We start from the raw sequence: 27983 nt of genomic DNA, 5'->3' as shown, positions 1-27983 counted from the left end.
AAGGACTGGGCCCAGCAATATGTGTTTTAACCAGTTTGTCCACTGATTTTGATGCAGGACCACTACTCTAAATACACTGTGAGATGAAGAGTCAAGAGCCATCCAAAATCTACCACCTCCTGCTTAGAAAGTTGAAGGAGATGACATCTGAATTGAGTCTGCAGTCTGAGTAGACTTTCATCCGGGCACAAACACAGTCAAGGGCAGGGTACAGAAAGGCACAAGGTTGCTGGCCTGGCTGGAGTGCAGGCTGTAGTGGAGGAGATAAGAGATGAGGGACGAAAGTTGATAAAGTGCCCCATCTGTCATGCACAGAAGTGGGTATTTGTCATTATATGGACACCCAGCCTTCATCCCTCTTCCTAATTGCACCCCAATGTCTTTTGGGAGAATTACCTCACCCCCATTGTGTCTCATTGTCAGGATGATAAATACAAATGCTTTCCTACTTCAGAAACCAAAGGAGTCCCTAGAGGCTTCTTCCTTCACCTCTCTGACACAGTCAAGGGGTAAGCATGTGACCTAAACTACACTCACTACACTTTCTGTTTCAGAGATTTTTGTTTTTTAGGATTTAAAAAACCTTTTCATTGTGGAGAATTCACACATACACAAAAGTAGAGGAAATAGTATAATGAATCTCCATGAACCCAAACTCATTCTGAAAAATGATCAATTCATGGTCAATCTGCTTTATCCGTAAACTTCTCCATTTGCTTCAGTCCCCAGAGTTTTTAGAAGTAAATCTTAGGTATAATATCCAGGAAGATTTTTTCCAATATTATTAACATAAGCCAAGTTTCATCAAACTTAGTTTGATGAAAATATTTCCCTCTACTGGAAATAATGATTTACAAAAGTCCTTTTAGTGCTTAGTACTAAAAATGACAAAGCCTGAAAGAAAGAGGTGTCTATTGAAAGAAGGAAGAAATGTCAAGGTCTGATCATCTTCTGTCTTTCTCTATTTGTCTTTTTTTGTTACTTCCAAAGTCAAACACAACTGTATCAATTTTATTTAGCTTGATCACATTTATTTAACTTCATGTATTACCATGTGTCATCTAATCCCTAGAGATAAAAAGCTATATTTGTATTTCATCACTCTAAAATTGCCTTCCAGAACATTTTAAGCATTTGGCTACATGAAGGCCACTGTTAACTTTTTAAAAATTGTGGTACAAAAATATGTAACATAAAATTTGCCATTTTACAGGGTGCGGTGGCTCACGTCTGTCATCCCAGCACTTTGGGAGGCCCAGGTGGCTGGATCATTTGAGGTCAAGAGTTTGAGACCAGCCTGACCAACATGGTGAAACCCTGCATCTACTGAAAATACAAAAATTAGCCGGGCGTGGTGGCAGGCGCCTGTAGTCCCAGCTACTCCGGAGGCTGAAGCAGGAGAATCGCTTGAACTTGGGAGGCAGAGGTTACAGTGAGCCGAGATTGTGCCACTGCACTCCAGCCTGGGTGACAAAGCGAGATTCTGTCGCAAAAAAAAAAAAAAAAAAAAAATGCCAGGCTGGTCTCGAACTCCTGACCTCAGGTGATCTACCCACCTCGGCCTCCCAAAATGCTGAGATTACAGGCATGAGCCACCACGCCCGGCCAAAAAATTGCCATTTTAACAGTTTTAAGTGTACAGTTCAGTGCACGAAGTACATTCAGTGCAACCAGAGACTTTGTATCTTGAGCAGTGTAACATAAGGAGAGAACCAGAGAGAGTCTGCTCCTAGCAGCATAAGTACCCAACCAAGTCAGTGCACCAATCCCTGTTACTGAAACCTCAGGAACTACCTCATTCTAAGCCTGGCTCTTCAGCCTCCCCTTCAGTTCTGTAAGCTCCTGAAACCCCCTTAAGGTGATCCTGATTAGTTGTTTTCCCAACCAAAGAACCCTAAGAGACCCAGAACTGTAAAAAATTAAAAGCAAAGCAGTGACATGATCAGCTTTGTCTCTTGGAAAGATTACTCAGAATGTAGTGTGGAGGTTTTTATGGACTGAATTGTGTCCCTTTGCCCCCGATCCTGCCCCTAATTCATGTGCTGAAGCCCTAACCCCAATATATTTGGAAATAGGGCTTTTAGGAAGGTAAATAAGGTTAAACGAGGTCACAAGGGTGGGGCCCTAATACAATAGGATTGGCGTCCTTGTAAGAATAGGAAGAGACAGAAGAGACACCAGTGATCTATCCCTGCATACACAGAGAAGAGAACATGTGAATACACAACAAAAAGGCAACTGTCTCTAAGCCAGTAAAAAAGACCTCACCAGAAACCAAATCTGCCAGAACTGTGATATGAGACTTCTAACTGCCAGAACAGTGAGAAAATAAATTTCTGTTGTTGAAGCCACTCAGCCTGTGGTATTTGGTTATGGCAGCCTTAGCATACTAATAATACAGAGATGATTGTACACATGTAAAATAGGAACAATATTTGCCTGAACTAAAACAATGACAATACAGATGGAGACGAGATGAATTTGAGACTGATTAAGAGATAGAAGTGGGAGGATTTAGTGATGAATTAGATATGGGGACTGAGTCTAGATGATCCTTGAATTTCTTACTTGAACCACTGGGAACCTGTCACTAGGTGAGTATGAGGTCAATAGTCCTCTCCCCTCTTCTCTATGTAAACCCTGCCTATCTGTATCTGGAATCGCAAAGCAAAGATCTGTATAGCTGGTGTGAATTCAAATATATCCAGCTGTGATTTGTAGGCAAATGAGAGGACAAATGAAAGGGTCTATGTACACAAGAGCTCATGAAACTTCACTGAAAAGACAACATAGCCAGGCGTGGTGGCATGAGTCTGTAGTCCCAGCTAGTTGAGAGGCTGAGGCAGGGGGATTGCTTGAGCACAGGAGTTCCAAGCTGGTGCATCATGAACACGCCTGTGAATAGCCACTGCCCTCTAGCCTGGACAACATAGCAAGACATTATCTCTTTAAAAAAAAAAAAAAAAAAGAATTTAGAAAACACAATGTGGAAGCTGACATCTGAGGCCCACCACACTCCAAGTTGCACACTTATATGTAAATTCCTTGAGTGTAGGTACTGTTGTACCCTGGGCTTCTCACATAATGGCTGACAGATTCTATATCTATGTTCAATAAATATTTATTGAGTGAATAAATACCAACTAATGCTCTTATCAATTTAGCCTAAAGTGGGGGACAGGACTGAATTGTACCGTTTTGTTTTGAGGATGAGGATAAAGAACAAAGGGAAAAGCAATTTTAAATGCATCGTGGTTCATGCCCCTCAGATCACTTCCCAGCCCAACTGTTATATGCCAGCATGTAATTTCTATGATGTTGGAGGCTGCAATAAAAACAACCCAGCTGAAAGATCTGTATTATTGGAGGTAACATGAGAAGCTGAACCCAAGGAAGCACTGGCCCAAATCTTTCGAAAAGGCAAAACCTAGGGTATAAGTGAGTAGCAAAAGAAGAATCTGGAAATGTAGACCACAACCAGACCCTGGAGAATCCTAAAAGAAGAATCAGCAAAGACAGAATAGCATGACCACTGGAATTACAGAACTGTATTTGAATCCCATCTTGGTGAGTTTCTGGTGTGTGATCTTGTGCACTTTACTTATCCTTTCGGTTTTGTCATCTGCAAAATAATGTATCCATTAAGATTTGATTCACGTACAAGAAAGAAAACTCCATATAGGATTGGTTTAAATAGGATAGAATGCATTTCTCTTTCGAATAAGAGTCCAGAATTAAGTCATCTGAGAGGAATATGGGGCCCCATAGTTTTGAGCACCGGCTCCTATCTTTTTGCTCTGCCATGCTTGACTTCTGTTCCTAATATAGAAGTCATCTTATGGCCCAAGTTGGTGCCTCTGGAGACACATTATATCCTTCAAGAAGAAGGGAAGGAAAAAGAGGGAAGAAGGAACAAGACATAAATCAGTTTTTTCCTCAGAAGTTTCCCAGAAGTTTCCATATGATGCTTCTAGTTTTATACAATTGGCCATGTGACTAAATTCTGGCCAACCCAGTCACATGGCCAACTGTATAAAACTACACCTAGCTGCAAGGGAGTCTGGGGGATATTTTTATTTTGGGCAGCTATGTCCTCAGCTAAAACTTTCTGTCTTTATGAAAGAGAAAATGCATATGGTAGAGAAAGGGACTAGTAATCTTTGCCATAGATGGGTATAATAATTTCAACCTTTAGGGTTATTAGGAAGAATTGAAGAAATAAGCTGTATAGGGCCAGGCACAGTGGCTCATGCCTGTAATCCCAACACTTTGGGAGGCCGAGGCAGGCAGATCATCTGAGGTCAGGAGTTCGAGACCAGCCTGGCCAACATGGTGAAACCCCATCTCTACTAAAAATACAAAAATTAGCTGGGCATGGTGGCAGGGACCTGTAATCCCAGCTACTCAGGAGGCTGAGGCAGGAGAATTGCTTGAACCTGGGAGATGGAGGCTGCAGTGAGCTGAGATCATGCCACTGCACTCCAGCCTGGGCAACACAGTAAGACTCTCTGTCTCAAAAAAAAAAAAAAAAAAAAAGGAAGAAAAAAAGAAAGAAGCTGTATAGCCAAAATTCACTTCATATTGCTGTCCTAGTTAGTTTGGACTTTCTCCTGAAGACATAATTACTTCTTCCATTTCATTCCTTCAGAACTTTGCTTATAGCTCTCTCAAGGTTCTCATGACATTAGGGCCTTTATTTACTTCATATGGCTTGGCTCTATCAGTCTTTTGATACAAATGTTTTCACATTATCTTTACAAAACACAATATTCCTATTCATGCTTTCACTTGAAAAATAGGAGCCATATTTCCTTGCATAGTCCTCTGTCTGGAAATCCCCCAAAAGGAGGACCACATATGCTCACAAACAACTGCTAAGCTATAGTCATCGTATGAAATCATAATTTTTGCAGACTACTTTTACATTCCTTAACTGATTTGTATTTGCTTGAATGTTCTTTCCTTTTTTAAAAAAATTGGGATGAAATTCACATAACACAAAATTAATCATTAACTAAGCGTACAATTCAGTGGCATTTAGTACATGCACAATGTCGTATAACCATCACCTCCATCTAACTCCAAAACATTTTCATCATCCTCCGGTCACTCTCCCCCTGGGAAAAAATCACGTACTCATTAGTAGTCATTCCCCATTCCTCCTCTACCCGCAGCCCCTGATAATTTACCTGTTCTGGATATTTCATATAAATGAAATCATACAATATGTGACCTTTTGTGTCTGGTTGCTTTCACCTAACTTAATGTTTTCAAGGTTCATCCATGTTGTAGCATGTCTCAGTACTACATTCTTTTTATGGCCAAATAATATTCTGCTGTGTGATTATACCACATTTTGCTTACCCATTTATCAACTGATGAACATTTTAGTTGTTTACACCTTTTGGCTATTGTGAAGATTTCTGCTATGAACGTTTGTGTACAAGTATTTGTTTGAATACCTATTTTCAATCCTTTCAGATATATACCTAGAAATGGAATGGCTGGGTCATGTGGTAATTCTATGTGTAACTTTTTAAGGAACCACAAAACTGTCTTGCACAGTGGCTGTGCCATTTTGCATTTTTATCAGCAACAGATGAGGGTTCCAAATTCTCTACCTCCTCATCAATGCTAATTTTCTACTTAAAAAATTATGGCCAATCTAGTGAGTGTGAAGTTGTATCTCATCACGGTTCTGATTTCCTAATGACTAATATTATTGAGCACCCTTTCATGTGCTTGTTGGCTATTTGTATATCTTCTTTGGAGAAATGTGGATTCAAGTCCTTTGCCCATTTTTTAAAAGACATTGGGGGGTCTCACTTTATTGTCCAGGAGGAAGTGCAGTGCCATGATCATGGCTCGCTGCATCCTGGGCTTAAGAGATCTTCTTGCCCCAGGCTCCCAAGTAGCTGGGTCAACAGGCATGCACCACCATGGCCAGCTAAATTTTTAATTTTTATTTTGTAGAGACAGGGTCTTGCTATTTTGCCAGGCTGGTCTTGAACCCCTGGCCTGAAGAGATCCTCCCACTTTAGCCTCCCAAAGTGCAGGGCATGAGCCTCTGCGCCCAGCCCTCTTTGCCCATTTTCAAATTGAGCTCTTTGTCTTTTAATTGTTGGGTTGTGGGAGTTCTTTATATATTCTGGATACTAAATACTTATCAGATGTATAATTTACAAATATGTTTCCCTCCCTGTGGGTTTTCTTTCTACTTTCTCTCTTATTTCATTTCATTTTGAGACAGGGTATAACTCTGTTGCCCAAGCTGGAGTGCAGTTGTGTGATCATAGCTCACTGCAGCCTCCATCTCCCAGGTTCAAGCCATCCTCCCACCTTAGCCTTTGAGTTGCTAGGACTACAGATGCAGGTTACAGGCCTGGCTAATTTTTTATTTTTTTTAATTTTTAGTAGAGACAAAGTCTCACTATGTTGCCCAGGCTGTTCTTGAACTCCTGAGCTCATTTGATTCTCCTGCCTTGGTCTCCATCTCCTCTAATGGCCTCCCATTACAGGCCTGAGCCACCCTGCTTGGCCCCTTTTTACTCTCTTGATAGTGTCCTTTGATACACAAGTTTTTAATTTTAATGAAACTCTATTTACTTATTCTTTTCTTTTGTTGCTTTTGGTGTCATACCTAAGACTGCCAAATCCAAGGCCAGGAAGATGTTTGCCTGTGTTTTCTTCTGAGAGCATATATATATACACATACATATATATACACACACACAAATATATATACATACATACATATATACACACACACACATACATACATACATATATATACACACACATACATATATATATATATATATATTTTTTTTTTTTTAAAGACAGAGTTTTGCTCTTGTTGTCTAGGCTGGAGTGCAATGGCGCCTCAGCTCACCACAACTTCCACCTCCCGGGTTCAAGCAATTCTCCTGCCTCAGCCTCCTGAGTAGCTGAGATTACAGGTGCCTGCCACCACACCTGGCTAATTTTTGTATTTTTAGTAGACATGAGATTTCACCATGTTGGCCAGGCTGGTCTGGAACTCCTGACCTCAGGTGATCCACCTGCCTCAGCCTCCCAAAAAGCTGGAATTACAGGCGTGAGCCACTGTACCTGGCCCAGAGTTTTATATTTTACACTTTCCTACTTTCATAGTTCTTACATGTAGGTCTTTTGTCCATCTTGAGTTAATTTTTGTAGATGGTATGTGGTAATAGTTCAAGATTATTATTTTGCATGTGAGTAACAAATTCTTCCAGCCCTACTTATTGTTCTTTCCCTCACTGAATTGTTTTGGCGCCCTTGATGAAAATCAATTGGCCATAGATGTATGGTTTATTTCCAGATGCTCAATTCTATTCCACTGATTTATATGTCTCTTATGCCAGTACCACAGTGTTTTGATTACTGTAGCCTTTGTTGTCGTTGTTGTTTTTTGAAACGGAGTTTTACTCTGTCGCCCAGGCTGGAGTGCAGTGACACAATCCCAGCTCACTGCAACCTCTGCCTCCTGGGTTCAAGCGATTCTCCTTCTCAGCCTCTGGAGTAGCTAGCATTACAGGTGCATGCCACCAATTTTTGTATTTTTACTAGAGATGAGGTTTCACCATGTTGGCCAGGCTGGTCTCGAACTCTTGACCTTGTGATACACCCATTTTGGCCTCCCAAAGTGCTGAGATTACAGGCGTGAGCCACCACACGCAGCCCTGATTACTGTAGCTTTGTAGTGAGTTTTGAAATTGTGAGGCCAGGTGCGGTCGGTCATGCCTGTAATCCCAGCACTTTGGGAGGCCGAAGCGGGTGGATCACGTGAGGTCAGGAGTTTGAGACCAGCCTGACCAAGATGGCAAAACCCCGTCTCTACTAAAAATACAACAATTAGCTGGGTGTGGTGGTAGGTGCCTGTAATCCCAGTTTACTTGAGAGGCTGAGGCAGGAGAATCGCTTGAACCCTGGAGGCGGAGGGTGCAGTGAGCTGCGATTGTGCCATTGCACTTCAGCCTGGGCAACAGAGCGAGACTCTGTCTCGAAAAAAAGATAAAAGAAAGAAAAAAGAAATTGTGAAGTGTGGGTCCTCCAATTTTGTCTTTCTTTTCCAAGATTGTCTTGATGTTTGGGGTGCCTTGAGATGACATATGCATTTGAGGACAGACTTCTTCCATTTCTGCAACAAAGGTTTTGGATTTTGACAGGAATTGCTCTGAATCTGTAGATCACTTTGGGGAACAGTGTCATCTTTACAAGATCAAGTCTTCCAAACCATAAATATGTGAATTCTTTCCATTTATTTTTGTCTTCTTTAATTATTTTCAGCAGTGTTCTACAGCTTTCAGCATATTAGTTCTGCTCCTCTTTGGTTAAATGTATTCCTAAGTATTTTATTCTTTTGATGCTACTATAAATGGGATTGCTTTCTTAATTTCCTTTACAGATGGTTCATTGCTAGTGCACAGAAATATAACTGGTTTCTGCATGCTGATCTTGTATCCTATTACTTTGTTAAATTTGTTTATTAGCTCTGAGGGTTTTTTGGTGGATTTCATGATATTTCCTATTTATAAGATCACATCATCTGCAAATAGAGATAGCTTTACTTGTTCCTTTCTTGCTTGGATGTTTTACCCCCTCCTTTTTCTTATATGATTTCTTTTTTTTTTTTTTTCTTTTTTCTTCTTTTCCCGAGATGGAGTCTGACTTTGTTGCCCAGGCTGGAGTGCAATGGAGTAATCTTGGCTCACTGCAACCTCCAACTCCTGGGTCCAAGCTATTCTCCTGCCTCAGCCTCCTGAGTAGCTGGGACTATAGGCACGTGCCACCATGCCCAGTTAATTTTTGTATTTTTAGTAGAGACAAGGTTTCACCATGTTGGCCAGGCTGGTCTTGAACTCCTGACCTCAGGTGATCCACCCACCTCAGCCTCCCAAAGTGCTGGGATTACAGGTGTGAGCCACCGCACCCAGCCCCTTGCATGATTTCTCTGGCTAGAACTTTCAGTGCAATATTGAATACAAGTGGCAAGATCAGACATCTTTGTCTTGTTCCTGATATAAGGGGGAAAGCTTTCTGTCTTTAACCATTGAGTATGATGTTAGCTGTGGGTTTTTCATATAAGCCCTTTTGCATGTTGAGGAAGTTCCCTTCTATTTGTAGTTTAAATGTTTTATTGTAAAAGGGTGTTGAATTTTGTCAGATACCTTTTCTGCATCAATTGAGGTGATTGTATGTTTTGTCCCCTCTCATTCTACTGATATAGTATATTACAATGACTAATTTTCTTATACTGAACCACCCTTGCTTTCCTGGGATTAAATCCCATTTGGTTGGTCATGGCATGTAATCCTTTTAATATGTGCTGGATGTGATTTTCTAGTACAGATGGTCCCCAAGTTATGATGGTTCAATTTATAATTTTGCAACTCTACAATGGTGCCAAAGCTATATGCATTCAGTAGAAACCATATACTTCAAATTTAAAATTTGATCTTTTCCTGGGTGTATTAGTCTGCTCTTATACTACTATAAAGAACCACCTGAGACTGGGTAATTTATAAAGAAAAGAGGTTTAACTGACTCACAGTTCCACAGGCTATACAGGAAGCATGGCCGGGAGGCCTCAGGAAACTTGCAATCATGGCGGGAGGCAAAAGGGAAGCAAACACTTCTTACCATGACAGGGCGAGAGAGAGAGCACAAAGGGGTGAGGTTCTACACACTTTCAAACAACCAGATCTTGTGAGAACAGCAAGAGGGAAGTCCGCCCCTATGATTCAATCACTTCCCACCTGGCCCCTCCTTCAACATGTGGGGATTACAATTCAAGATGAGATGTGAGTAGGGACACAGAGCCAAACCATATCACTGGGCTATTGATATGTGGTAGCATACTCTTGTGATTCTGGGCAATGGGAGCAAGCCACAACTTATAATCAGCCACACAATCACAAGGGTAAACAACTGATGCTCTACAATGTACTGGATTGCCTGGTAATTTTGCTCAGCTGTAGGCTAATGTAAGTGTACTACATACGTTTAAGGCAGGCTAGGCTAAGGTATGATGTTTAGTAGGTTAGGTGTATTATATATAGTCAACTTACGATATTTTCAATATATGATGGGTTCATCAGATGTAATCCCATTGTCAGTTGAGCATCTGTTTTTTAATGGGGGGATTTCTGCATCCAAAATCAGAAGCGATATTGATTTGCAGTTTTCTTGTGATGTTGTTATCTGTCTTTTATATCAAGTAGTGCTTGCCTCATAGAATGAGTTGTTAGGTGTTCCCTCTTCTTCTATTTTTTTGGAAGAGTTTGAGAATTACCGATTCAATCTCCTTCTGTTAGGTCTATTTAGATTTTCTGTTCCTTCTTGAGTCAGTTTTGGCAGTCTGCATGTCTTTAGGAATTTGTCCATTTCTTGTAGGTTATCCAATCTGCTTTTTTTAAAAAAAATTATTTACCCTTCTTTCTTTCTTTTCTTTTTTTTTTTTTTTTTTTTGAGATGGAATTTCACTCTTGTTGCCCAAGCTGGAGTGCAATGGTGTGATCTCAGCTTACTGCAACCTCTGCATCCTGGGCTCAAGCAATTCTGCTGCCTCAGCCTCCAGAGTAGTTGGGATTACAGGAACCCACCACCATGCCTGGCTAAAGTTTTGTATTTTTAGTAGAGACAGGGTTTCACCATGTTGGACAGGCTGGTCTCGAACTCCTGACCTCAGGTGATCCAACGGCCTTGGCCTCCTAAAGTGTTGGGATTACAGGCGTGAGCCACTGCATCCGGCCTATTTACCCTATTTTCTTTTTTTATTATTATTTATTTATTTTGTATTTTTTATTATACTTTAAGTCCTAGGTTACATATGCACAATGTGCAGGTTTGTTACGTATATGTATACATGTGCCATGTTGGTTTGCTGCACCCATTAACTCATAATTTACATTAAGTATTTCTCCTAATGCTATCCCTCTGCCATACACCTACCCAGCGCCAGGCCCCGCTGTATGATGTTCCCTGCCCTGTGTCCAAGTGTTCTCATTGTTCAATTCCCACCTATGAGTGAGAACATGCAGTGTTTGGTTTTCTGTCCTTGCAGTAGTTTGCTCAGAATGGTGGTTCCCAGCTTCATCCATGTCCCTACAAAGGACATGAACTCATCCTTTTTTGTGTACGACTGCATAGTATTCCTTGGTGTACATGTGCCACATTTTCTTAATCCAGTCTATCATTGATGGACATTTGGGTTGGTTCCAAGTCTTTGCTATTGTGAATAATGCTGCAATAAACATATGGTGCATGCGTCTTTATAGTAGCATGATTTATAATCCTTTGTGTATATACCCAGTAATGGGATTGCTGGGTCAAATGGTATTTCTACTTCTAGATCCTCGAGGAATCGCCACACTGTCTTCCACAATGGTTGAACTAGTTTACACTCCCCCCAACAGTGTAAAAGCATTCCTATTTCTCCACATCTTCTCCAGCACCTGTTGTTTCCTGACTTTTTAATGATTGCCATTCTAACTGGTGTGAGATGGTATCTCATTGTGGTTTTGATTTGTATTTCTCTGATGACCAGTGATGATGAGCATTTTTTCATGTGTCTGTTGGCTGCATAAATGTCTTCTTTTGAGAAGTATCTGTTCATATCCTTTGCCCACTTTTTCATGGGGTTGTTTGATTTTTTTCTTGTAAATTTGTGTAAGTTATTTGTAGATTATGGATTTTAGCCCTTTGTCAGATGGGTAGTTTGCAAAAATTGTCTCCCATTCTGTAGGTTGCCTGCTCACTCTGATGGTAGTTTCTTTTGCCGTGCAGAAGCTCTTTAGTTTAATTAGATCCCATTTGTCAATTTTGGCTTTTGTTGCCATTGCTTTTGATGTTTCAGTCATGAAGTCCTTGCCCATGCCTATGTCCTGAATGGTATTGCCTAGGTTTTCTTCTAGGATTTTTATGGTTTTAGGTCTAACATTTAAGTCTTTAATCCATTTTGAATTAATTTTTGTATAAGGTGTAAAGAAGGGATCCAGTTTCAGCTTTCTACATATGGCTAGCCAGTTTTCCCAGCACCATTTATTAAATAGGGAATCCTTTCCCCATTTCTTGTTTTAGTCAGGTTTATCAAAGATCAGATGGTTGTAGATGTGTGGTGTTATTTCTGAGGCCTCTGTTCTGTTTCATTTGTCTATCTCTCTGTTTTGGTACCAGTACCATGCTGTTTTGGTTACTGCAGCCTTGTAGTATAGTTTGAAGTCAGGTAGCATGATGCCTCCAGCTTTGTTCTTTTTGCTTAGGATTGTCTCGGCAATGCACACTCTTTTTTGGTTCCATATGAACTTTAAAGTAGTTTTTTCCAATTCTGTGAAGAAAGTCATTGATAGCTTGATGGAGATGGCATTGAATCTATAAATTACCTTGGGCAGTATGGCCATTTTCACAATATTGATTCTTCCTATCCGTGAGCATGGAATGTTCTTCCATTTGTTTGTGTCCTCTTTTATTTCATTGAGCAGTGGTTTGTAGTTCTCCTTGAAGAGGTCCTTCACATTCCTTGTATGTTCACTCATGATCTGGCTGTTTGTCTGTTATTGGTATGTAGAAATGCTTGTGGTTTTCACATATTGATATTGTATCCTGAGAATTTGCTAAAGTTGTTTATCAGCTTAAAGAGATTTTGGGCTGAGATGATGGGGTTTTCTAAATGTACAATCATGTCATCTGCAAACAGGGACAATTTGACTTCTCCTTTTCCTAATTGAATATCTTTATTTCTTTCTCTTGCCTGATTGCCCTACCCAGAACGTCCAACACTATGTTGAATAGGAGTGGTAAGAGAGGGCATCCCTGTCTTGTGCCAATTTTCAAAGGGAATGCTTCCAGTTTTTGCCCATTCAGTATGATATTGGCTGTGGATTTGTCATAAATAGCTCTTATTATTTTGAGATATGTTCCTTCAATACCTAGTTTATTGAGAGTTTTTAGCATGAAGTGCGGTTGAATTTTGTCCAAGGTCTTTTCTGCGTCTATTGAGATAATCATGTGGTTTTTGTCTTTGGTTCTGTTTATGTAATGGATTACATTTGTTGATTTGCGTACATTGAACCAGCCTTGCATCCCAGGGATGAAACCCGCTTGATCGTGGTGGATAAGATTTTGATGTGCTGCTGGATTTGGTTTGCTAGTATTTTACTGAGGATTGTCGCATTGATGTTCATCAGGGATATTGGTCTAAAATTCTCTTTTGTTGTTGTGTCTCTGCCAGGCTTTGGTATCAGGATTGTGTTGGCCTCATAAAATGAATTACGGAGGATTCACACTTTTTCTATTGATTAGAATAGTTTCAGAAGGAATGGTACCAGCTCCTCTTTGTACCTCTGGTAGAATTCGGCTGTGAATCCGTCTGGTCCTGGAATTTTTTTGGTTGGTAGGCTATTAGTTCTTGCCTCAATTTCAGGGTCTGTTATTGGTCTATTCAGGGATTCAACTTCTTTCTGGTTTAGTCTTGGGAGGGTGTATGTGTCCAGGAATTTATCCATTTCTTCTAGATTTTTTAGTTTATTTGCGTAGAGGTGTTTATAGTATTCTCTGATGGTAGTTTTTATTTCTGTGGGATTGGTGGTGATATCTCCTTTATCATTTTTTATTGCACCTATTAGATTCTTCTCTCTTTTCTTCTTTATTAGTCTTGCTAGCAGTCTACTGATTTTGTTGATCTTTTCAAAAAAAAACACCAGCTCCTGGATTCATTGATTTTTTTGAAGGGTTTTTTGTGTCTCTTATCTCCTTCAGTTCTGCTCTGATCTTAGTTATTTCTTGCCTTCTGCTAGCTTTTGAATTTGTTTGCTCTTGCTTCTCTAGTTCTTTTAATTGTGATGTTAGGGTGTCGATTTTAGATTTTTCCTACTCTCTCTTATGGGCATTTAGTGCTATAAATTTCCCTCTACACACTGCTTTAAATGTGTCCCAGAGATTCTGGTACATTGTGTCTTTATTCTCATTGGTTTCAAACAACATTTTTATTTCTGCCTTCATTTCGTTATTTACCCAGTAGTCATTCAGGAGCAGGTTGTTCAGTTTCCGTGTAGTTGTGTGGGTTTGAGTGAGTTTCTTAATCCCGAGTTCTAATTTGATTGCACTGTGGCCTGAGAGACAGTTTGTTGTGATTTCTGTTCTTTTACATTTGCTGAGGAGTGCTTTACTTCCAATTATGTGGTCAATTTTAAAATAAGTATGATGTGGTGCTGAGAAGAATGTATGTTCTGTTGATTTTGGGTTGGGAATTCTATAGATGTCTATTAGGACCACTTGGTGCAGAGCTGAGTTCAAGTCCTGGATATCCTTGTTAACCTTCTGTCTTGTTGATCTGTCTAATATTGACAGTGGGATGTAAAGTCTCCCATTATTATTGTGTGGGAGTCTAAGTCTCTTTGTAGGTCTCTAAGGATTTGCTTTATGAATCTGGGTGCTCCTGTATTGGGTGCATGTATATTTAGGATAGTTAGCTCTTGTTGTTGAATTGATGCCTTTACCATCATGTAATGGCCTTCTTTGTCTCTTTTGATCTTTGTTGGTTTAAAGTCTGTTTTATCAGAGACTAGGATTGCAACCCCTGCTCTTTTTTGCTTTCCATTTGCTTGGTAGATCTTCCTCCATCCCTTTATTTTGAGCCTATGTGTGTCTCTGCACGTGAGATGGCTCTCCTGAATACAGCACCCTTGTGGTTCTTGACTTTTTATCCAATTTGCCAGTCTGTGTCTTTTAATTGGAGCATTTAGAACATTTACATTTAAGGTTAATATTGTTATGTGTGAATTTGATCCGTCATTATGATGTTAGCTGATTGTTTTGCCCGTTAGTTGATGTAGTTTCTTCCTAGCATCCATGGTCTTTACAATTTGGCATGTTTTTGCAGTGGCTGTTACAAGTTGTTCCTTTCCATGTTTAATGCTTCCTTCAGGAGCTCTTGTAAGGCAGGCCTGGTGGTGACAGAATTTCTCAGCATTTGCTTGTCTGCAAAGGATTTTATTTCTCCTTCATTTATGAAGCTTAGTTTGACTGGATATGAAAGTCTGGGTTGAAAATTCTTTTCTTTGAGAATGTTGAACATTGGCCCCCATTCTCTTCTGGCTTGTAGAGTTTCTGCCGAGAGATCTGCTGTTAGTCTGAGGGCTTCCCTTTGTGGATAACCCGACCTTTCTCTTTGGCTGCCCTTAACATTTTTTCCTTCATTTCAACCTTGGCAAATCTGACAATTATGTGTCCTGAGGTTGCTGTTCTCGAGGAGCATCTTTGTGGTGTTCTCTGTGTTTCCTGAATTTGAATGTTGGCCTGCCTTGCTAGGCTGGGGAAGTTCTTCTGGATAATATCCCGAAGAGTGTTTTCCAGCTTGGTTCCATTCTCCCTGTCACTTTCAGGTACACCAGTCAAACGTAGATTTGGTCTTTTGACATAGTCCCATATTTCTTGGAGGCTTTGTTCATTTCTTTTTACTCTTTTTTCTCTAAACTTCTCTTCTTGCTTCATTTCATTCATTTGATCTTCAATCACTGATACCCTTTCTTCCACTTGATCGAATTGACTACTGAAGCTTGTGCATACATCACATAGTTCTCATGCCATGGTTTTCAGCCCTATCAGGTCATTTAAGGTCTTCTCTGTGCTGTTTATTCTAGTTAGCCATTTGTCTAATCTTTTTTCCAGGTTTTTAGCTTCCTTGCAATGGCTTTGAACATCCTCTTTTAGCTCGGAGAAGTTTGTTATTACCGACCTTCTGAAGCCTACTTCTGTCAACTCATCAAAGTCATTCTCTGTCCAGCTTTGTTCCGTTGCTGATGAGGAGCTGTGATCCTTTGGAGGAGAAGAGTTTCTCTGGTTTTTAGAATTTTCAGCTTTTCTGCTCTGGTTTCTCCTCATCTTTGTGGTTTTATCTACCTTTGGTCTTTGCTGATGGTGACCTACAGATGGGATTTTGGTGTGGATGTCTTTTTTGTTGATGTGGATGCTATTCCTTTCTGTTTGTTAGTTTCCCTTCTAACAGGTCCCTCAGTTGCAGGTCTGTTGGAGTTTGCTGGAGGTCCAGTCCAGACCCTGTTTGCCTGGGTATCACCAGCAGAGGCTGCAGAACAGCAAATATATTGCTGCCTTATCCTTCCTCTGGAAGCTTCGTCTCAGAGGGGCACCCAGCTGTATGAGGTGTCGATCAGCCCCTACTGGGAGGTGTCTCCCAGTTAGGCTACATGGAGGTCAGGTACCCACTTGGGGAGGCAGTGTGCCCATTCTCAGAGCTCAAACACCATGCTGGGAGAACCACTGCTCTCTTCAGAGCTGTCAGACAGGGATGTTTAAGTCTACAGAAGTTTCTGCTGCCTTTTGTTCAGCTATGCCCTGCCCCCAGAGGTGGAGTCTACAGAGGCAGGCAGGCCTCGTTGAGCTGCGGTGGGCTCCTCCCAGTTCGAGCTTCCTGGCCACTTTGTGTCCCTACTCATGCCTAAGCAATGGTGGACACCCCTCCCTGAGCCAGGCTGCCGCTTCACAGTTTGATCTCAGACTGCTGCACTAGCAGTGAGCAAGGCTCCATGGGCATGGGACCTGCAGAGCCAGGTGCAGGATATAATCTCCTGGTGTGCCATTTGCTAAGACCGTTGGAAAAGCACAGGATTTGGGTGGCATGTCCCGATTTGGCTAGGAAAGGGAAATCCCCTGACCCTTTGCACTTCCCGGGTGAGGCCATGCCCCGCCCTGCTTCAGCTCGCCCTCTGGGGGCTGCACCCACTGTCCAACCAGTCCCAATGAGATGAACCAGGTACCTCAGTTGGAAATGCAGAAATCGCCCATCATCTGCGATGATCACACTGGGAGCTGCAGACTGGAGCTGTTCCTATTCGGCCATCTTGGAATGGACCCCTATTTACCCTACTTTCAAGCTACAAGTTAAAGTTATCCAATGTATTGGTGTACAATTTTTCATAGTAGTCTTATAATCCTTTTTATTTCTATAAGTTGCTAATAATGTCCCCACTTCTGAAAAAATTTAGTTGAATTTTTTTACTAGAAATTTTCAAATATACACAAAAGTGAATAGCACGATACACTCCTACATACTTATCATCAAGATGAGCAATTTTCAAGGGTTCATTAGACTTGCTTCATCTATTCCTTATCTTTCCCTCCCTCTCTCATGCAACCTAAGAGTGTATGAAAGGGGCCCATCTAGTTCTGTGTTAAGGTTAGAGAAGAAAGTATTTTTTAAAAAGGTTACAGGAGGAATGTGTGCATGTGAATACCAATTCCTCACTGGCACTGAGAAGGTTTTCTTCCTCCTGTCAGTCTCCCTATCTCTTGTTCAAGACCAACCTCTTAGTCAAGTTTCTCCTGCTAGAGTGAAATTCTTGGCCAATTTTACTTACCTCAGGAGCTTTAAGAAATATTGATTTCTGGACCCTATCCCACAATATTGTATTTAATTGGTCTGGTATATGGTCTGTAATGGGAGTTTTTAAAAGGTGATTCTAATATACAGCGAAGATTGAGAACTTGTGCTCTAAAATGTAAGAGCCCTCATTCCTTCTACTTTCCTTTTGTAATGCATCTCTCATTTCTTACAAGGCTTTAGAGAACAAATGCTGTGGAACCTGGCAGTTCACTTCCACAGGTGTTTACAAGTGAGTAATCAGTTTAGGCAAGGATGTAACACGTGAAATCTGCCCAAGACCAGAAATAAATTCAGGAGTCAACTCTAAATTCTACTGAAAGAGTTACTGATAATCTTACCTGGAAAGGGACCTGCATCAGGAAGTGGGGAGCGTGGTCTGATGTGAAAAATGGAGACTTGACAGACCAGGAATTCTACTGAGTTCCCAGGGCTTTCCACTTGTCCAAGGCAATGGTCTCAACTCTGGCTGTACATTAGAATCACTTGAAATGATCATTTTCTCAGGCTTCACTTTAGAGATTCTGATTTAATTAGTCTAGGTCAAGTGTTCTTAAATTTAGGTTGCATCAAAATCACCTGGTTGCTGGGCACCAACCTCAGAATTTCTGATTCAGTAGAGCTGGGGTGGGGGCCAACATCCACGTTTCTAGTAAGTTACCAGGCAGTGCTGAGGCTGCTCGTCTGGGAACCACATTTCAGAATCACTGGTTTAGGGTAAGACCCAGGCACAGATTGTTAGGGGGAAAAAAATCTCTAAGTACTTTCAATGTGCATGCAGCCAGAGTAAAAAAAAAAAAAAAAAAAAAATCACTGCCCTAGTACTGCTGGCTCTCAAATTGCAGGGAAACAGAAAGTACAGAAAGCCTGACCCTCTTGAATCGGGACACTTCAGATGAATGAATGAAAGAACTTGAACTTCAGATAGAATCCCTGAGTGAATCAGATACCCTATGGTAGGTTTGACCTCCCTGGGAGGAAAGAATGGTTGAACTCAATTCTTAAATTTTATTTCTGCTGTTTCTGAATTTTAGTTCTGTTCAGCCATTAGTCTCCACTTTTCTATGACTGTAGAACTAGAACAAAACTGTTTCCAAAAAATATCTAACATCTTTACTTCTGAATAGAAGAGCTATCCAGAAAGTGTACCAAGTCTCTGAGTCTCCTAGGCTAAATCTTGCTTTAACTCTGGCTCTTTGCTTACATCTGATAAAGTATTTCTTGAATGCAGGCAGTTACTGTTTAAATTTGTTTTGTCAGTAGGAGAGATGCAGCTAAAGGAACATTTTGCCTCTTGCACTAAACTGTTACAGATATATGAACCAGTGCTTCCAACACAAACGGCACACACAGAAATGATAATACAGTAGTTGTATAGCACACTGGTGTAACTGCCCAGTGGGTTGACTTTACCCAATTTGTAACCACCCAATGGGTTCACCTTATCCTGCTGCCTAGACAGAGCAGAGATTTCTCGAGACAGGGGAATCACAATACAGAAAGAATAATTAATGCAGAGCCAGCTGAGCAGGAGACTGGAGTTTTACTATTACTCAAATCAGTCTCCCGGAACATTTGGGGATCAAAGTTTTTCAAGACAGTTTGGTGGGAGGGGAGGGGCAGTGAGTTGGGGAGTGCTTATTGGTTGGGTCGTAGGTGAAATCATGGGGCGTCCCTGTCTTCTTGTGCTGAGTCAGTTCTTGGGTAGGGGGAGTCACAAGATCAGATGGCCGGTTTCTCGATCCGGGTGGTGCTGGTAGATCCATCCAGGGTAGAGTCTGCAAAACACCTCAAGCACTGATCTTAGGAGCAGTTTAGGGAGGGTCAGAATCTTGTAGCCTCCAGCTACGTGACTCCTAAACCATAATTTTAAATTTTGTGGCTAATGTTAGTAGTACAATCCCCGGGCAAGAAGGAAGTTTGTCCTGGGAAAAGGCTACTATCATCTTTGTTTTAAAAGATAAACTAAGTTCCTCTCAAAGTTAATTCAGCCTGTATCCAGGAATGAACAAGCACAGCTTGGAGGTTAGAGGCAAGATGGAGTCGTTTAAGTTGGACCTCTTTCACTGTCTCAGTCATAATTTTGCAAAGGCGGTTTCACTGGGGCAAGAGGAAGAGGCTGCTTACAGCTGAAGATAATCACCCAAAGCAACCAACTGTCTCAAGGACCGAGGGCAGTCAATATCTGTGAGCTAGCACCAAGCAGGCTGCTTAGGAAATGCTGATATAGTAGGCAAAGTGCGCATCTGCCTCATGTAGACTCAGCCTTCTGTAATGAATATTATTTAAAGAGAATATCCTCAAGTAGTCATTATTGGTTTAGATATATTGTAAATAGCTTAATCTAGATTTTAAAAATTGTGTATTTACTTGTGATAGGTGTGAACTTACTCCATAACACAGATGTGCAATACATATTACCACAATCTTGGAGTAATGATGGAATAGTGAAAGGGAAGTTTACACACTCCAGAATATTCAGGGAAGAACCCTGGTCTTCAGGCCATTGTTGCCACTTCATGGTCATTTGAAAGCAGGTGGTTCCACTCTCTCCATGCCAAGCTTGGGCAACTCTCCCAGTGCTCCCAAGCCACAATGCCTAGCGTCCACTCACTTTGGGATCCCATGTAGACTTTTTTTTTTTTTTTTTTTTTGAGACGGAGTCTTGCTCTCTTGCTCAGGCTGGAGTGCAGTGGGGCAATCTTGGCTCACTACAACCTCCACCTCCCAGGTTCAAGCAATTCTCTCATCTCAGCCCCCTAAGTAGCTAGGATTACAGGCGCCCGCCACCATGCCTGGCTAATTTTTGTATTTTTTAGTAGATACAGGGTTTCACCATGTTAGACAGGCTGGTCTCGAACTCCTGACCTTGTGATCCACCCACCTCGGCCTCTCAAAGTGTTGGAATTACAGGTGTGAGCCACCGCACCGGTGGCTATATACCCCATGTAGGCATTTCTTCATCCACACATCGTCTGTAAGTGGGACACAGGTCTCTGCTAAAATCAAACCCTCTTCTCCATTCCTTTGGGGGCAGCTTAGTTTAATTCCTTGTTGGTTCCTTGTGTATTTTTTCTTCAGGCCAATAATAAAAATGAACCCATTTTTAGCTTCTCACAAATATAGTTTTCCTGATGGGGCTGGAACTATCTTTCCATTCTTTTCAATCTCTTAAATTGAGTGTCTAAGAATTAGACAGGAACTACTATATCAATAAACTAGCTTGCCTCTTAAAAAGAAAAGTCTCAACTGGGTACAATGGCTCATGCCTGTAATCCCAATACTTTGGGAGGCCAAGGTGGGTGGATCACCTGAGGTCTGGAGTTCGAGACCAGCCTGGCCAACATGGTAAACCCCTGTCTCTACTAAAAATACAAAAAATTAACTGGGTGTGGTGGGGCATGCCCATAATCCCAGCTACTTGGGAGGCTGAGGCAGGAGAATCGCTTGAACCTGGAAGGCAGAGGTTGCAGTGAGCTGAGATCATGCCATTACACTCCAGCCTGCGCAACAAGAGCAAAACTCCCTCTCAAAAAAAAAAAAAAAAAGAAGGGTCTGTACTTCAAGAACACATACCTATGGCTGAAACTTAAGAAATTACATGGTGAAATGTTATTTTGAATTAAAGACTTTTTAAAACTTCACTTACATACGTGGAATGTGCTTTTACTCTCTTTAAAAAATTCTGTCATTCTGTCTTTATGTTAAAGTACAAGATACTCTAATTTCGGACAGATAGTTGCAAGTAATATGTACAATAATAAAGACTTTGCACATGCAAATGAGAAATAAACACTTTCTTTAAGCAAAATGAAACAGGCCTAGGAGTATAGGGGAGGAATAGAGCTATGTGGCATTCAAATGTGGGTGTGAGTTGGCCTAAGTCTAAAACCAGAGGTGGGCTGCAAGCAAACATGGCCTCTAATACCAGGAACTAAACTGGATTAGAACCAAGAAGAAGAGCTCATAGAAGGGTCAGTCTAGAAGGAAGAGTAGGAAACCAGACTGGATGAAAACCCAGGGAGTGTTTGAGAATCTAGGTCATAAGAGGTCATTGAGCAGCTTCTCTCACCCTTAAGACTTGACCTAAGCCAATTTGTCCATTCAGGGACTGTCCATTTCCTATAGTAAAAATACTTTCAGAGATTGGAGATAGGAGGGAGTCATGCTTCCTCTTCTACAACATTGTTATTATGATTTATTATAATGAAAACTAATCTCAGATCTAAATTTTCCACACACCAGTATTAACAAACAGGCCAAAAGAAAGCAGTCGTACAAATGATTCCTATAAAGTCAGTGAAGTCCATACCCGTTTCTTGGCACTCTAACAAATACCTTGCATGGAAGATTCACTTGGATGTCAAAGCAACTTTATTCTCACAGAAGACAAGCTAACCTTCCAGTCACTTCAGGTGAAAGAATCCAGTATTAGGAAGGGTAACATGGAAGTAAACAAGTTCTAGACCTTGATGCTACTTAAAAGGCTGTTAGGCCAGGTGTGGTGGGTCATGCCTGTAATCCCAGCACTTTAGGAGGCCGAGACGGGCGGATCACTTGTCATGAGTTTGAGACCAGTCTGCCCAACATAGTGAAACCCCGTCTCTACTAAAATATAAAAATTAGCTGGGCATGGTGGTGTGTGCCTGTAATCTCAGCTACTCAGGAGGCTGAGGCACAAGAATCGCTTGAACCCAGGAGGCGGAGGTTGCAGTGAGCCAAGATCGCACCACTGCACTCCAGCCTGGATGACAGAGCAAGGCTCTATCTCAAAAAAAAAAAAAAAAAAGGCTGCTAGGCATCTGGCAGTATATCTTGAATACTGCTCATTTCACTATGAAAAAATGCAACATCGCTTATGGTGCAGGTTCAGAAAGTGAGATATCTAAAGTTCTACACCTGCCTCCTTTGGAGGGTGGCCAACAGATTAAGGCCCTTAGATGTCTAGTTATTCACTCCGCCTCAGGTGTAGACTCCTGACCTGGGTGTTAAAAATGTTAAACAATTGTCCCCAGGGTGTGGATTAATTTACACACATACACTTCAAAATAGCATTTTTACTAGCGAATTCCAGACAAAAATCTCAGACACCTTTAGCTATTAATGTTTAAACCTAATTTCATATCTGACAGTATTTTTTTCCCTCCTAGGTGTGGGAGTAAGATTGATTTTAAAAATAGTTGCCATTACTCAGAAATAGATAAAATGTAATATGCCTTACTATTAGTCAAGGAGCAGAAATTTTACTCAAAATAATTTAAGCAAAAACAACATTTAGTGGTTCATGTTCCTGGGGAGAATAGGGAAGGCCCTGACCATAGCTACTCTGAACCCCGGGACTCAAGGACATTGAAAGGTCTTCTCATTCTCTTTTTCTCTGTCCCTCTGCTTTGTGTGTATATCCTCACAGGTCTATTTCTCTGGGTTTTGGCCTCATTCTCTTCTATTTCTGCTAGGCCTTTTCATGAGGTGTGCAAGCCCCTCTGGCTTCACTTCATCTAGCTCTGTGACCCCAGAGCCAAAGGGCCCCTCGAGTACCTGCTGGGGAAGAACTTGGATTTTCTCAACTTGTGTCACCTGCCCTAATAATAATCCTTGGATAATTCCTCTGGCCAGGAAGTTGAGGTTCGGTCTAAATCTGGGTTGCTGACCTTATGTTTTGTGGGTTGGGGAGTACTGTTGTGAGAAGAAGGGTAAGGTGTTTGCTTTGGAAGCACATATACTAAAATTGGAACAGGCCGGATGTGGTGGCTCATGACTGTAATCCCGGCACTGTGGGAGGCTGAGGCGGGTAGATCACCTGAGGTCAGGAGTTTGAGACCAGCCTGGCCAACATGGTGAAACCCCGTTTCTACTAAAAATACAAAAATTAGCTGGGTGTGGTGGTGTGCACCTGTTATCCCAGCTACTCGGGAGACTGAGGCAGGAGAATCACTTGAACCCAGGAGGAAGAGGTTGCAGTGAGCCAAGATTGCACTACTGCACTCCAGGCTGGGTGACAAAGTGAGACCTTGTCTGAAATAAACAAATAAAATAGGAACAATGCAGAGACGATTAGCAAGGCCCTTGCACAAGGATGTCATGAAAATTTGCAAAGCAGTCCATATATTTTATCTGAAGTGTTCTCATCACGTACACACACAAAAACATAACTATGTCAGGTGATGGTTAATTAGCTTGATTGTGGTGATTATTCCACAATGCACACATGTATCAAAACATCAAGTTGTACACCTTAAATATATACAATTCAAATTTGTCAATTATACCTTATTAAAGCAGCAGCAGAAGAAGCGGTGTTACCAAACTGCCCAATACTATAGTTGCCACAGCCCCGTTTGCCCTTCCTGTTCTCTTTTTCCTGCCTTTCTATACTTGGGATCTTTCGCTTATGTGTGTTAAATTGGATGTTATGAAAAACAAGAAATATTCAAGCTTCTATGCATTAAGACTTAGTAGTTTATAAACTTTGATCCACTTTATATTTTTCAGTAGATGGAACTGTGTAGAAAAGCTGGCATCAGAATTTTCTGGATTTTTTTCCTCAAGCAATACCACTAAAATGGAAACCTGAAGATTTTTATAAGCAAATGTAGGCTAACATTGATTCAGAAAAAGCCGCCAATATGCTATAGTAGTGAATATTGCAACCAAAATGAATTTCCTTAATTATAATTGGGTGAATTTGGGACTAGGAAAAGCAGCTTGTTTACACATTTAATCACCACCTATAGGTAAGAAGCTCAGAGATTTTCCAGGTGAATGATGCCCCTGATAAATATATCTCTGTCTTGGGGACAGTAAAATGATTCAACAAATGCCATATGTAGTGTTTAGCTCTTGAGGAGACCTATGGCCTAGTTGGAACATAGCCTGTGTGCTGTGCCTACTGGAGGGTAGCATGAACAGATTGCTGGTAATAGCTCACTCCACACAGTGTCTGTCACATATAAAGTGCCAGGTCAAGTAGTGACCACATGTAATGTGGACACCATGATTTTTCCATTTCTCTCAGTTATTAAAAAGCTTTTAAGAGGCTGGGCATGGTGGCTCACAACTGTAATCCCAGCAATTTGGGAGGCCAAGGCGGGCAGATCACCTGAGGTCAGGAATTCAAGACCAGTCTGGCCAACATGGCGAAACGCTATCTCTACCAAAAATACAAAAATTAGATGGGCATGATTGCAGGCAGAAGAATCTCTTGAACCCAGGGGGTGGAGGTTGCAGGCGAGCCAAGATCACACCACTTAACTCTCAGCCTGGGCAAAAGAGCGAAATCTGTCTCAAAAAAAAAAAAAAAAAAGCTTCAAAGAGGAACAAAGAGAACAAGTTTCAAGAACACTATCAGACAATAGTAAATTGTGGTATGATACTTGACCATTACATTATGATGACTAATTTATAGCAGTGTGGATTTTAAAATGGACAGATGGTATCCTTTGCAATTTTAATTCTTTATAACAGAAACTCTTATAATAATTGATACACAACAATTTTCTGGCATGAAATTCCATCATTGAATATATTCTGAAGAGGAGTGCCATTATAGCAAAAAAAAAAAAAAAAAAAAATTACTATTCTTAGATGAAAAATAGTGGCTGTGTGTAAGTAGACAAGACATATAAAGGTGGAACAGTGTGTGATAAAGTCAAAATTCTACTACGGCCTAGCCGATCGCTAAGAATTGCACTTAGAGTACTGAAAACATACACTGTTGAGTGTGTGTGAATGATATACTAGGACCTTGCGACTCAAAGTATGGTATGGGATCAGCAGAATCAGTATCACCTGGGAGCTTGTTAAAAATGCAAGTTATTTGGCCCCACCCCAGACCTTCTGAATCAGAAACTCTGGGAGCTGGGCCAGAAATCTGTGTCCTACAAGCCCTCCAGGTGCTCCCAGTGCATGCTACAGATTGAGAGGCATCATTCTAATTAGTTACAAGCACTCTCCTGATGGCTTGTAGAACTGCCCAAGCAAGGGACTTGAGCATGGAGAAGTACCTGATGTACAGGCTTCTCTTGCAGCAATAAATCAACTTAGTAGACCACCACTGTTGCAATGACTCCTTTCACCCAATGGTCAAACCTAGATGTTAGCTGGGTTAAAACAGCCTCATTTTCTTTATCCCTTTTTTTGTTTTGTTTTGTTTTTTGAGACTGAGTCTCACTTCATTACCCAGGCTGGAGTGCAGTGGCATAATCTCAGCTTACTGCAGCCTCGACTTCCAAGGCTCAAGTGATCCTCCTGCCTCAGTCCCTCAAGTAGCTGGGATTATAGGCACCCACCACCATGCTCGGCTAATTGTTGTATTTTTAGTAGAGACAGGGTTTCACCGTGTTGCCCAGGCAGGTCTCAAATTACTGGCCTCAAGCAATCCTCCCGCCTCAGCCTCCCAAAGTGCTGGGATTACAGGTGTGAGGCACCGTGCCCAGCTCTTTATTATTTATATATTAAAGACTAAGTTGTAGGAGGGTAGTTTTTGAACCAGTTATCAATTAGCATCAATAAGTATTTATTAAGTGTTATATTTTGTTCTAGGAGCAGCAAAATATATACAAAGTGACCTAAAAGATGATTGTTGTTTAGCCTGTGGTTAAGGAGAAAATATAAACTTGAAAAATTAAATGACAATATCAGATAATAACACAAGAGCTATTCCTAGGCATTATATGACTAATTATAAAATAAGGGGAAATTCACTGAAAAGGAAGAGATCCCTGGGTTGAATAGGTCTGTGAAGACATCACTCAAGGTTACTTCACTGAGCATATGTTTAGGAAGTAGCTTCTCCAGGAAGGGCCTTGGGCAGATGCTGGAGAGAATGTAGAATTTGAACTAGGCTTCTGGAAAAGGCAATTCAAATGGCAGGAATGTAACAAACCAAAGGTATCATATGAGAGGTTTACACAGCAATTCTGGTTGCTCTGTCCTTGCATATCTCCAAGGAAACTTGGACCCATGATTGACTGTTGGTCAACCCTAGGTATGTGGCCCTTGGAAGGCTCTTTATGCTAATGTTGATGATTTTGTTGTATGCACCTAAAGCAATGAACCATGTCCTACTAGCTTGTCAGAATTGCTTTGCGCAGACATCAAGACTGATCATGCATGCCAGGTTCCATTATTAGAGCCCTGAGTTTCAGTTGTCAAGGATGGTCATGTAGCAGAATGTACCCATATGACCAGACCTCCATAAAAGCCTTGGGCCCTGAGACTTGCACTGGGTAGAGAGATTCTGCTAGAAGGAAAGTATGTCTTGTGTGGCTCTGGTTGGAAAAAACTTGAAAGTGTGTATCTGACCTCTCTGGATTTTACCCAATGCCTATCTTCTTTCTGCAATTTTTGCTGTCTACTTTTTGCTGTAGTAAGTCTTAGCCATGAATATAACCTGATATTGAGCCTTCTGAGTCTTTCTAAAAAAACACCAAACTAGGAGTGGTTATGGCACCCCTGAAATATGGCCTGTGACAAGATGCAAAATACATATGAATTTTTGGGAAGAAACAATAAATATTAAAATCCGATGGGAAAAGTCAATTCTTGATTGCTGAATCTTGGTAAAGAATGTAAAGGTGTCCATTGTACTATTTATTTTTCTTCTTCTTCTTTTTAATTTTTATTTTATTTAATTTTTATTTTTTTTTGAGACAGGGTCTTGCAGTCACCCAGGCTAGAGTGCAGTGGCACAATGATGGCTCACTGCAGCCTCAACCTCCTGGGCTCAAGCAATCCTCCCCCCTCAGCCTCCCAAGTACCTGGGACTGTAGGTATTTGCCACCACACCCAGCTAATTTTTGTATTTTTTGTAGAGACAGTCTCCTTATGTTGTCTAGGCTAGTCTCAAACACCTGAGCTCAAGTTATCCTCCCACCTGGGCCTCCTAAAGTGCTGGGATTACAGGTGTGAACAACTGCACCTTGCCTCATTGTACTATTATTTAAAGTTTCCTGTAAGTTTGACATTTTTCAAAACATAAATTTATGGAAAAATGAGTAGTATTGAGCAAATAGTACTAGCAGTTGAGAAGTCAATTATCATATGCATGCATGGACATATGTGTGTATAGAATCATAGAATTGTATGTTATCTTGAAGAATAATCATTTTACACTTTACCGTTTAGTCAAGCCTGTCCATCTTTTCCTATGTTTGCTTGGATGTGTGTTTTCTATTCTTTTTTTGACCACATACTCCCGCCTCAGGCAGATGGGGGGCCCTGAGTCCCTGGGCTGGAAGTGGGCCTGAGGCTGTGGTGAATGGGGCCAAGAGAATCATTACCAGGTCAGTTTCCTATGGAGTTTCTGGGTCAGTAATGCCGAGACCAATAGTCCAGGGTCAGGATGCCAAATTCAGACAGGGCAATAAATAAATAAAAAGAGAAAGCTCTAATTCAAAGTTAATCGTTCTGACAGAGAAGGCAATGCAAAGAGAGTTCAAACAGACAAGCCAGGAGTGATTCCTGAGAAAAAAATGCACACAGTGCCAACTTCCTTTTTTAACTGGTTCCTGCCACAGCTAAAGTCGGGGGCATATGCTAAAGTGAGTGATGCAGCTGGGGAGTG

The 27983-nt window shown here is 41.1% G+C and overlaps 2 pseudogenes; both read left to right on the top strand.

The window, feature by feature from the left end:
• Positions 1-27983, top strand: part of LOC112604496 — a 78154-nt pseudogene that overhangs the window by 40010 nt on the left and 10161 nt on the right.
• On the top strand, positions 23432-23530 carry LOC112605433 (annotated as a pseudogene).

Source organism: Theropithecus gelada, chromosome 13, assembly GCF_003255815.1.
Source record: "Theropithecus gelada isolate Dixy chromosome 13, Tgel_1.0, whole genome shotgun sequence".
NCBI lineage: Eukaryota > Metazoa > Chordata > Mammalia > Primates > Cercopithecidae > Theropithecus > Theropithecus gelada.
Note: the sequence above shows the minus strand (reverse complement) of the source record. Positions and strands in the feature narration are given on the sequence as shown.